This window comes from Salmo salar, chromosome 14 (assembly GCF_965601325.2).
Source record: "Salmo salar chromosome 14, fSalSal1, whole genome shotgun sequence".
NCBI classification, from domain to species: domain Eukaryota; kingdom Metazoa; phylum Chordata; class Actinopteri; order Salmoniformes; family Salmonidae; genus Salmo; species Salmo salar.
This window is the reverse complement of record NC_138304.1, coordinates 69,114,537-69,127,616: the sequence shown is the minus strand read 5'-3', so window position 1 is coordinate 69,127,616 and position 13,080 is coordinate 69,114,537. Positions and strand designations below refer to the sequence as shown.

General features: G+C 47.1%; 1 protein-coding gene across 1 annotated transcript in view; it reads right to left on the bottom strand.

Moving 5' to 3' along the window:
• The window catches only part of LOC106570040 (ephrin type-A receptor 7), a 199,560-nt gene that overhangs the window by 28,846 nt on the left and 157,634 nt on the right, over positions 1-13,080 (bottom strand). The gene's annotated exons all lie outside the window — the stretch shown is intronic.

The following is a 13,080-nucleotide window of genomic DNA, read 5'->3' as shown; positions in this document are numbered from 1 at the left end:
GATGTTCTCTCCCTCTGAGACTCTGCCCTCCTCAGAACCTTTGCTTCTGACTCAATAATATCCAGTACATGTACTGTTGGAACACTGAACATGAAGACTGCAAAAGTATATTTCCCACATTCTATGAGACATTCTAGGAGAAATACTTTACCACATGACCTGAAGTGACCAGGAAAACGTCCCTTGTTACCACTGATGCTCTGAAAGCTCCGCCCACTCGGCAAGCTATAATTAAGGAGTCATTAACGAGGTAAGGCAAAATGAGTTGCCACTCAAGCCTCTACAGGAACACTTAGGGCTCCTGAGCGGCGCAGCGGTCTGAGGCACTGCATCTCAGTGCAAGAGGCGTCACTACAGTCCCTGGTTCGAATCCAGGCTGTATCACATCCGGCCGTGATTGGGAGTCCCATAGGGCGGCGCACAATTGGCCTAGCGTCGTCTGGGTTTGGCCGGGGTAGGCCGTCATTGTAAATAAGAATTTGTTCTTAACTGACTTGCCTAGTTAGATAAAGGTAAAATTAAAACGTGCAGCTCACTGTCAGTCAAAGACCATTATGGTTGAAGCCTTATTTCATTACCACAATCAATATTTTGCTAATGAGCAGCGAATAGTCAGTAGACATTCCTTCTCTTTCCATTGCCATGTATTTTCAGTCCATCAGTTGATCCATGTTTCAAGATGTGCAATTCTCTTTCTTTCTACACCTCTCTTCCACTCTCTCCCATGTAGATCCATGTCAATTCTGACAAGTCTGAACTTCTGTCCTCATTCCTTATTATTACACTTCCATTATCTTCCCGTGATCTCGTCACCTTTCCCCCTCACAAACACAATTCCTTTCTATCAAACAAATACACTTCATGACCAAAAGTATGTGGACACCTGTTCGTCGCACATCTCGTTCCAAAATCACGTGACCACAGCCCCTTAGTCTCCCTTTTCAGTAGGACCAGTATTGATGTCGTTCGGATCACAGCCAGGGCCGACCTAGTCGTTCTGAGTATCCCTCCCTTCTTTAAGTTGATCTCTCCTCTTTCGAAACAAAAGAAGAATACATTATTGATATTGGTCTGGGTCTTACTGGCAGCTAATGAGGGCTGCACACAGCCTGTTCAATTACAACTACAAGCTGCAACTCAATCATGAGACAATAGAGTGAAATGGACTGGTAAAAGACAGAAAGCCATCGGATAGAGTGTGTGTGTGTGTGTGTGTGTGTATTTGTAATGTATGTGCATTCACAAGTGCATTGCCATGTGTTTGTGTATTTGTACAGTGTGTGCAAGCATACATTGTCGTGTGTGTGTGTGTGTGTATCCAATTTCCACCTACTTTCATCTCAGTAAAAGGCAACCGTCTATACCCAGAAGTGTCTCAACAGATTACAGTACAATCATTTAACAGATTACCTTAATGTAAAGAACTTTAGATAGAGGAACATATACACTGAGTGTACAAAACATTCCTAATATTGAGTTGTATCCCGTTTAGCCTTCAGAACAGCCTCAATTCATCAGGGCATGGACTCTACAAGGTGTTGAAAGCGTTCCACAGGGATGCTGGCCCATGTTGACTCCAATGCTTCCCACAGTTGTGTCAAGTTGGCTGGATGACCTTTGGGTGGTGGACTATTCTTGATACACGCGGGAAACTGTTGAGGTGAAAAACCCAGCAGCGTTGCAGTTCTTGACAAACCGGTGCGCCTGGCACATACTACCATACCCCGTTCAAAGGCACTTAAGCATTTTGTCTTGCCCATTCACCCTCTGAACGGCACACATACACAATCCATGTCTCAATCGTCTCAAGGCTTCAAAATCATTTTCAACACGTCTCCTCCTCTTCATCCACACCGATTGAAGTGGCTTTAACAAGTGACACCAATACAGGATCATAGCTTTTACCTGGATTCACCTGGTCGGTCTGTCATGGCAAGAGCAGGTGTTCCTAATGTTTTGTACACTCAGTGTATACTGTATTGCAAACAAACATACACACACCGGCATACATGATATGGTGAGACACACACACAGATAAGCATAGGCAGGCACACAGACAGAGACGGGCACAAACAGACAAATGGACAAACAGACCAATAGCACCAGGGAAGAGAGAGAGAGAGGGAGAGGCACTACTTTAAGCAGTAAGTGCTGTATTAGATACACCAAGAACACACTGTCAACTTGCTCTGCCTTCTAAAACGCTCGGCTATTGTTTGCTGTTCTTTTGTGATGAATTATGCATGGAGACTGACTGCTTAAAATCTCTGGCTCACAGCGTAGCTCCGTCTGACTGAATCCTAGCTGCGGACACATACCCAGACGCGGCCGTAGTACCGCTTGGTCTTGAGTCTCAAAAACACTAACACACTCCAAGGGAGAACATTAAAACACTAACACACTCCAAAGGAGAACATTAAAACACTAACACACTCCAAAGGAGAACATTAAAACACTAACACACTCCAAAGGAGAACATTAAAACACTAACACACTCCAAAGGAGAACATTAAAACACTAACACTCTCCAAGGGAGAACATTAAAACACTAACACACTCCAAGGGAGAACATTAAAACACTAACACACTCCAAGGGAGAACATTAAAACACTAACACACTCCAAGGGAGAACATTAAAACACTAACACACTCCAAAGGAGAACATTAAAACACTAACACACTCCAAAGGAGAACATTAAAACACTAACACACTCCAAAGGAGAACATTAAAACACTAACACACTCCAAAGGAGAACATTAAAACACTAACACTCTCCAAGGGAGAACATTAAAACACTAACACACTCCAAGGGAGAACATTAAAACACTAACACACTCCAAGGGAGAACATTAAAACACTAACACACTCCAAGGGAGAACATTAAAACACTAACACTCTCCAAGGGAGAACATTAAAACACTAACACACTCCAAAGGAGAACATTAAAACACTAACACACTCCAAAGGAGAACATTAAAACACTAACACTCTCCAAGGGAGAACATTAAAACACTACACACCCTGGTAGTGTATTTGCAAAAACAGAAATATAGAGTGTGAAGAAAACACACACTTGGAAAGGACAGGGGTTTAGTTACATAGACCAATGTAGTGATGCACATACCAAACACACAAAATGACGCGCACATTCCATCTTGCACCGGCACACACACACTGACCCCCCACACACACACCTAAACACAAACGCACTCTAATATCTAGTTTCCCGTCCAGTCTGAAAGCAGCTGGTGTGTGTCCATGGGGTTGACCTTGTTTGAATGAAAGGAAATTGATGCTGAGAGGAGACTGTGTGTTTGTGTGTGTGTGTGTGTGTCTGAATGGGAGATGGATGCTGACAGGAGACCGAATTGGCTGCGGCAGACCAAGCCTCATTTCCACAGGCAATAGACTAAGGTTACGGCCTTCAGGGCTCCACTGTAATCAAGGCCCGGACCCCATGGCTAGCCAGACAGATGAGCAACACCACAGCCTTAAGAGCCTCATCATAGATAGCATCCACAAAATGACATGGAGGGAAAGACAGACAAACAGATCCAATCCCTTTCATTTTAACAAAGATTTTTTCAAGGTGTGGAAGATAATGAAGCTACGTGGTGTGGTGGCTCAGTTCTGGCAGGTTTCTACGCAGGTGGTGTACACAAAGGTGCAGTATAAATATGACCAAAAAAAAGACAGCTATGCGACAGGTAGGTATCGGCACAAAATGGCCCCCGCCTCCACAGTTGCACATGGATTCTATACTGACGTAGCCAACCAAGGTGCAGTATAAAAATGTTACATTGTGAAAACAAAGATGACGATGTGGTGGCGGCGGCTCTATTGCAGGCAATTAATACAATTTGGCACAAAATGGCCTCCGTGTTCCACAGTTGCACGTGCCTTCCATCTTGACACAGCAAACAAACATGAATAAGATGGAGTCCTTAGGAAACTGTGCAGTATTTCGTTTTTTTAATCTATTATTTCTTACATTGTTAGCCCAGAAAACCTTAAGTGTTATTACATAGAAGAACTATTGGATATTAGAGAGAAGTCAACTTAACAGCACAACCAGCACTACGACCAGGAATACAACTTTGTCTGCACCTCCCGGGACATTTGAACTGATTCCAGAGGCCGACCCAAAACAACGCCGTCATAGCAGAGGGTGTGGTCTTCTAGTGAGGCTTCGGATCCGCGCACACCACCCACAGCTTCCAAGTGTATTACTCGCTAATGTCTAGTCCCTGGTTAACAAAGTCGACGAAATTAGGGAAAAAGTTGCTTTCCAAAGAGATATCTGGGATTGTAACATACTCTGTTTCACGGAGACATGGCTAGCTGGGGACATGTTGTCGGAGTCCGTACAGCCAACGGATCTTCAGTGCATCGCGCCGACAGGAACAAACATCTCTCTGGTAAGAAGAAGGGCGGGGTTGTATGTTTCATGATTAACGACTCATGGTGTAATTGTAACAACATACAAGAACTCAAATCCTTTTGTCCACCTGACCTAGAATTCCTCACAATTAAATGCTGACCTTATTATCTCCCAAGAGAACTCTCCTCGGTTATCATCCCTGCCGTGTATATCCCCCCGCAAGCGGATACCAAGACGGCCATTAAGGAACTTCACTGGAGTTTATGCAAACTGGAAACCATATATCCTGAGGCTGCATTTATTGTAGCTGGGGGTTTCAACAAAGCTAATCTGAGAACAAAGCTACCTAAATTATATCAGCATATCGATTGCAGTACACGAGCGAATAACACACTCGACCACTGCTACTCTAAATTCTGCGATGCATACAAGGCCCTCCCCCGCCCTCCTTTTGGCAAATTTGACCATGACTCCATCTTGTTGCTCCCCTCCTATAGGCAGAAACTTAAACAGGAAGAGCCCGTGCTTAGGTCTATCCAACGCTGGTCTGACCAAACAGATTCCAGATTCCAAAACTGAAAGCACGTACCTCCGCATTTAATCATGGCAAGGCGACTGGAAACATGACCGAATACAAACAGTGTAGTTATTCCCTCCATAATACAATCAAACAAGCAAAGTGTCATTATAGAGACAAAGTGGAGTCGCAATTCAACGGCTCAAACACAAGACGTATGTGGCAGGGTCTACAGACAGTCACGGATTACAAAAAGAAAACCAGCCCGTTACGGACATCGACGTCTTGCTCCCAGACAAATTAAACAACTTCTTTGCGTGTTTTAAGGACAATACAGTGCCACCGACACGGCCCGCTACCAAAGACAGTGGGCTCTCCTTCTCCGTGGCCAATGTGAGTGAAACATTTAAACGTGTTAACCCTCACAGACGGCATCCCTAGCCACGTCCTCAGAGCATGCGCATACCAGCTGGCTGGTGTCTTTACGGACATATTTAATCTCTCCCTATCCCATCTGGACAAGAGGAATACCTATGTAAGGATGCTGTTCATTGACTACAGCTCAGCATTCAACACCATAGTACCCTCCAAACTCATCATTAAGCTTGAGGCCCTGGGTCTGAACCCTTGCCCTGTGCAACTGGGTCCTGGACATCCTGATGGGCCGCCCCTAGGTGGTGAAGGTAGGAAACAACATCTCCACTTCGCTGATCCTCAACACTGGGGCACCACAAGGGTGCGTTCTCAGCCCCCTCCTGTACTCCCTGTTCACCCATGACTGCATGGCCATGCACGCCTCCAACTCAAACATCAAGTTTGCAGACGACACTACAGTGGTAGGCTTGGATTACCAACAACGACGAGACGGCCTACAGGGAGGAGGTGAGGGCCCTTGGAGTGTAGTGTCAGGAAAATAACTTCTCACTCAATGTCAGCAAAACAAAATAGATGATCGTGAACTTTAGGAAACAGCAAAGGGAGCACCCCCCTATCCACGTCGACGGGACAGCAGTGGAGAAGGTGGAAAGTTAAGTTCCTCGGTGTACATACCACCGACAAACTGAAATGGTCCATGCACACAGGCAGTCTGGTGAAGAAGGCGCAACATCGTCTCTTCAACCTCAGGAGGCTGAGAAAATGTGGCTTGTCACCGAAAACCCTCACTAACTTTTACAAGTGCACAATCTGCCTGGTACGGCAACTGCACAGCCCACAACCGCAGGGCTCTCCAGAGGGTGGTGAGGTCTGCACAACGCATCACCGGGGGCAAACTACCTGCCCTCCAGGACACCTACACCACCCGATGTCACAGGAAGGCCAAAAAGATCATCAAGGTCAATAACCACCGAGCCACAACCTGTTCACCCCGCTTCCACCCGCTTCCACCCAGAAGGCGAGGTCAGTACAGGTACATCAAAGCTGGGACCGAGAGATTGAAAAACAGCTTCTATCTCAATGCCATCAGATTGTTAAACAGCCACCACAAGCACAGAGAGGCGTCTCCCTACCTACAGACTTGATATCATTGGCCACTTTAATAAATGGAACACAAGTCACTTTAATAATGCCACTTTAAGAATGTTTACATATTTCGCATTACTCATCTCATATGTATGTACTGTATAATGTATCCTTCACTATCTATTCTTTACTATCTATTGCATCTTAGCCACTCTGTCACTGCTCATCCATATATTTTATACTTATATATTCCCATTCCATTCCTTTACTAGATTATGTGTATTAGGTTTTGTTGTGGAATTGTTAGATATTACCTGTTAGAATCTGCTGCACTGTCGGATCTAGAAGCATAAGCATTTCACTACACTCGCAATAACATCTGCTAACCGTGTGTATGTGACAAATGAAATGTGATTTGATGATTTGATGTGAAGGTGCACTACGCTGCTACTCGCAATCACTGAAGACAGGCAGTGGAGCTGTAGTCCCTCAGCACCACCACAGAGAAGGAGAGTGTGTATGAATCAATCTCTCCCTCTCTCTCTCCCTCCCTCCCTGTCTCTTTCTCCAGGGACTGTTCTTCCCTACAGCCCTGTTTATGCCTCTGCAGTGAATACATCCACCTTACCATGCAGGGATTTCTTTGTTCTACTTGTCTCTCTCTCCCAGTCTCTCTCTCACGCGTGTGTGTGTACATACACACAAAAAAAGACTTGAGTGATTAAGCCAACGGGTATCAACCAATCATGATAGGGAAGTTAACAGGCTGTAAGTACAGTGTACAGCATTACTCTAAACATCTACAAGCTGGGTTAAAACGGACTTGGGGAGGAAAGGAGTGAAGTGTTAGAGGCATCCTGCATCTCCGGCCCTGCCTGACGCATCTCCGGCCCTGCCTGACGCATCTCCGGCCCTGCCTGACGGATCTCCGGCCCTGCCTGACGCATCTCCGGCACTGCCTGACGGATCTCCGGCCCTGCCTGACACATCTCCGGCACTGCCTATGTGTTTATGTATGTTTGCGTGTATGCCTCCCGGAGGCTTGGCATAGGCAAATGAGCTCAGAACAATGCCACTATAAACACTAAGATACTGGGGGAGAGTAATACATCTTTGGGGTGAGGGTAGAATAAAAAATAAAAAAACTGAGATCTGAATGCCACTACATTGTGTGTGTGTGTGTCCGCGTGTGTATACCCACCCATAGAGTGTGTGTCAATTCCCCTACATCTAAAATGCCTCTCTGTGACAGTCACGACATTCACCAAATCCAATAACACAAATCATTCAACACATGAATAAGCCCCCGCCATCAAAATAACCCTCTCCCTTTGCCTTAAATCAGAATCTGTGTGAGCCACAAAGACAGACCCGCGATAATGATGTTGTGTTGTGGCCCAGCATCACCCCTCCCAAGGCTCACTATCTGGCAGTGGCCCCCATTTTTAATCTGGGTCTATCAGCCAAACCAGCGGAGGCACGCTATCTGGCAGGATGTCCCCCGCTCCCTGTGTAATCTGCCCTATCAGCATTCTGTCTGTCTGCAGGCCCCACGCCGGCCCAGATAAAAAACCTCACAATTACACCGGTACTATGGCTACCCAAAATAGGAAGGGGAAGAAAGAGAGGGAGGAAGGAGGAGAAAGAGGGAGGAAGGAGGAGAAAGAGGGAGGAAGGAGGAGAAAGAGGGAGGAAGGAGGAGAAAGAGGGAGGAAGGAGGAGAAAGAGGGAGGAAGGAGGAGAAAGAGGGAGGAAGGGGGAGAAAGAGGGAGGAAGGAGGAGAAAGAGGGAGGAAGGAGGAGAAAGAGGGAGGAAGGAGGAGAAAGAGGGAGGAAGGAGGATAAAGAGGGAGGAAGAGGAAGAAAGAGGGAGGAAGGAGGAGAAAGAGAGGGAGGAAGGAGGACAAAGAGGGAGGAAGGAGGAGAAAGCGGGAGGAAGGAGGAGAAAGAGGGAGGAAGGAGGAGAAAGAGGGAGGAAGGAGGAGAAAGAGGGAGGAAGGGGGAGAAAAAGGGAGGAAGGAGGAGAAAGAGGGAGGAAGGAGGAGAAAGAGGGAGGAAGGAGGAGAAAGAGGGAGGAAGAGGAAGAAAGAGGGAGGAAGGAGGAGAAAGAGGGAGGAAGGAGGAGAAAGAGGGAGGAAGGGGGGAGAAAGAGGGAGGAAGGAGGAGAAAGAGGGAGGAAGGAGGAGAAAGAGGGAGGAAGGAGGAGAAAGAGGGAGGATGGAGGATAAAGAGGGAGGAAGGAGGAGAAAGAGGGAGGAAGGAGGAGAAAGAGGGAGGAAGGAGGATAAAGAGGGAGGAAGGAGGAGAAAGAGGGAGGAAGGGGGAGAAAGAGGGAGGAAGAGGAAGAAAGAGGGAGGAAGGAGGAGAAAGAGAGGGAGGAAGGAGGAGAAAGAGGGAGGACGGGGGAGAAAGAGGGAGGAAGGGGGAGAAAGAGAGGGAGGAAGGAGGACAAAGAGAGGGAGGAAGGAGGAGAAAGAGGGAGGAAGGAGGAGAAAGAGCGGGAGGAAGGAGGAGAAAGAGGGAGGAAGGAGGATAAAGAGAGGGAGGAAGGAGGAGAAAGAGGGAGGACGGGGGAGAAAGAGGGAGGAAGGGGGAGAAAGAGAGGGAGGAAGGAGGACAAAGAGAGGGAGGAAGGAGGAGAAAGAGCGGGAGGAAGAGGAAGAAAGAGGGAGGAAGGAGGAGAAAGAGAGGGAGGAAGGAGGACAAAGCGGAAGGATGGGAAAGAGAGAGGAAGGAGGAGGGGATATTGCAGAGGATTCGGGCGGCCAAATAGAGGCAGCTATTATCGTTGGCCATTTTCATTCATGTGTGTGTGTGTGTGTGTGTGTGTGTGTGTGTGTGTGTGTGTGTGTCTGTGTGAGTGTGAGTGACGCGTGTTCGGAGAGAAAACACACACCTGAGATAGGATTCTGCTATTTGTGAAGAGAGTGGGAGAGAGTGGAGAGTAGACACATGCCACAGATACATTTCCATCTAAAGTGCATGATTATAGACTGTGTGGGCTCATTATGTGTGTGCTTGTATGCATCTGTGTTTGCATAGGGAAAGTGACAGAGTGATTGAACGTGTCAGCCTGTGGGTGGATGGACGGGTGCCAGAAAAGTGAGTTAACGAGAGAGGCACATGAAGTTTAGTCGTCCCCCCACCCAAATTCATCCAAAACACACGTTTCCAAAATCATTCTCAAATGTTGTCGGTCTCAAACCAGATTCCCAGTAAGTGATTTGGACAGACTAGCTCCTGAATAATCAAACAGCTCAGTCCTCCAGTAACTGAATCTCTTAATGTAGCTGTGTGCAAGGCGATCCTACTCCTGTGCTCTCTGGATGAGTGTATGCTTGTCCGTCTTCGTTTATGTCCCGTATTATGACACTTGCTGTAAGCCAGGCAGCCTGTGGTGGGGCTCACATCCACACATACTGGGACAGGCAGCCTGTGGTGGGGCTCACATCCACACATACTGGGACAGGCAGCCTGTGGTGGGGCTCACATCCACAAATACTGGGACAGGCAGCCTGTGGTGGGGCTCACATCCAAACATACTGGGACAGGCAGCCTGTGGTGGGGCTCACATCCACACATACTGGGACAGGCAGCCTGTGGTGGGGCTCACATCCACACATACTGGGACAGGCAGACCTGCCGCCACCGTTTGGCAGAGGAGATGACGAGAGCTCAACACAACCTGACAGAGCACACAGTCAGGGGAAACCACACACACACACACACACACACACACACACACACACACACACACGGGGAGTGCAGAGTGAAGTTTGAGAGAATAAAGTGCTGATTGTAGGAGAAAGACAGCCACAACGTGATGGATACGCTTACTGTATATTGCGAACACACTCTGCACAAACGCACACGGGAATGCTCAGAGTAGACCTCGATGTGACGGGGGACGGGGGGGGTCTGGAGGCTAAGTGGGGAGGTGTGTGTGTGTGTGTGTGTTCCATCTGTGCTGTATTAGACCTTGGTGGGTGTGAGCTAAGTGATGAGAGGCAGCTGTCTGTTAGGCCTGTCACTGTTGTGTCTGACAGACCAGCAGGAGGGTGACACAGACAGGTTGAGCTCATCAACAAACCACCGGAGACACACACACACACACACACACACACACACACACACACACACACACACACACACACACACACACACACACACACACACACACACACACACACACACACACACACACACACACACACACACACACACACACACACACACACACACACACACACACCTTGACAGCTAGCTGCACAATGAAGATCTCAACAGTTGTGAGGAGGAGAAAACGAAAGAGAGGAGAGAGGAGGAGGGATTGAGAGGAACAGCTCTTCACATTTCCTCTCCTTTTATGCAGATGAAAGCCACGTTTTCACCTCTCTCGCTCAGAGACACGTTTCTGTGGAGACCTCTGTTCAAAATGAGCCCCCTGATTAACCAAGGGTGTCTGTGTCTTCGCGTGCTTGTCACAGTCTGACTGTGTGTGCGTTTGTCTTCTGTGTGTGTGTGTGTTGGTTTTGCCAAAACATCTATTCAAAGTACCATACCGGAGAATAGTAAAATAAGTGGCCATAGAGCCCAATGATAAGCCAGCCAGGCTAACCAATTAAAATTCTCATCACTGACTGACAAAGCGTCTTATGTGGCAGGGCATCAGCCATGAAAAGCCACTTGATGACTCAATTCATTTGGCGGTCGCTGAAGCCTCACCTAGCCCATAACTTCTCATTAGGGGATCCAAAAGACTTGGCTGGCACATATAGACAGGCAGACAGACACTTATCAAAGGGAGAGAGAGAGGAGTTACAAAGAAATTGCAATTTATTTTTGAAATTCTGTGACCAAGAAATGAGTAAGGGTGAGGAGGTGAAGTCATTCACGAGAAAGTAACACAAAACCTCTGTCTTTCTCCCACATGAAGAGGTGCAAATGCGCTGTGCCCACACACACTCCAAAATTAATTAACACATCACACTAGAACACAACCGCAGCCCAAACTTAAATGTAAATGCGATTACGCTTCCACATGCTACCTCTCCTGCCTCCTCTCCTTCCCTCTGATATCCCGCCTGTCCTTCGCACCCTGTCTTACACCATATTATTTTCTCTCCTTTCCTCCCCTGTTGCCATTCAACTGTTCCCCGTTCTGCACTTTATCATGTATTTGTACGTTTTGTGTGGACTCCGGGAAGAGTAGCTGCTGCATATGCAGTAGCTAATGGGGATCCTAATAAACTCAAGAAAACCCCCTGTTCTCCCCATCTCCTTTCCACCTCCTGCATAACTTCCTGTCCCCCGCTCCCCTCCTGTGATCTAGCCCCCCCCCTTTCCATCCCCTCCCTCCCTGCCTCAGTAGGATGCCCAGAGAGCTGCACTGAGCGCCCATGCCTCTCCACAGGGACCAGGGCATCTAAAGCAGTCCAAATAAATCCTCTGAAGATATTGAAAATGTCAAATCCCCTCCCCCCCCTGACCCCCACCCTCCTCTTCCTCTCCCCCTCATATAAAGGGCTTTAAACATGCCACTGGGGGGCTCAACAACTGGAGAGGCCACCGCTCTGGGGCGGGGGGGGGGGGGGGGGGGGGATTGGGGCTTATGTGGCTTTTCAGGTTCCAGCAAAACGAGTCTGCGAGTGTACAGCGCTGCATACAGAGCCCTCCGCGCACTGTAGGCTACAATACCTCGTATTCGGGAGGGAAACGACGGATTTGACGTGTTTGTGTTTATGAGTCTTATTAGAGTGAACAAAATGCTGCGTATGGCAGTTTTTTCCAGACTAACGGGCTAAAATACATTCTTTGAAATGGGCAGAATATTGTATACATAGCCTACGGAAAATGTGATCAGTCAGAGTTCATGCGGATATATTCGGATCTGGTTAAAGGCCGACAAATTGGTCGTTTCAATGAAAATACTCTTTGTAACAGGACTAGATACACAGAGTAACAATAGCCTATCATTAAAAGGGACTGCAGTCAATCTATTACTGGGCCCTCACCGAGTCACATGAATAATGATCAGCTTTCGTAGGAGTTTCCATCGCCCATTTATTCACTGACGTCACCGACGACAGACACATTAAGGTCCAACATCAACATAGGTTTTATGATTGGACAGTTTATTTCCAGGTGAAACATAAGCCCTAGTCGGACGGGATCCGTTTTACTGGGGAAGTCAGGTGATGTAATTGTGTGCACGAACACAAAACATCTGTATTTTAGTCTGGTACAAATCTGCCACGTCAGTCATTTTTACATGGCGTTAGATGAACAATCCCAGCCAGAATAACCTATTGTTTTTTGGCAAATTCCAAGATCCTCCGATAATCGCCGACTCATCCCGTGCGTAACGACATCCCCGTGTTTTCCCCCGAGACGTTACAGAGTTTTACAGGCACTGCTCGCAGTTTGAGCAAGAAAACGAACCGATTTGATCAATGGATGCTTAATAAAACAAAGTTCTGCACACATATTTCATACGAATGGCCTACATTTAAAACTTTTCGGAAATGGCAAGTTCACTTTCTCATCCATAACTGCATCTCAAGTGCAAGACATCTACCGTGATCACATTTCCTAAATGTAAATATTATGGAGACACCGAAATGTTTGACAGCCAAGAAATATCTTCACGCCTGAAATAAAAACTTCCAGGCTTCCTTCATAAAACTCAATTAAATGAAAAAAAATTAAGAATTACAGGGGG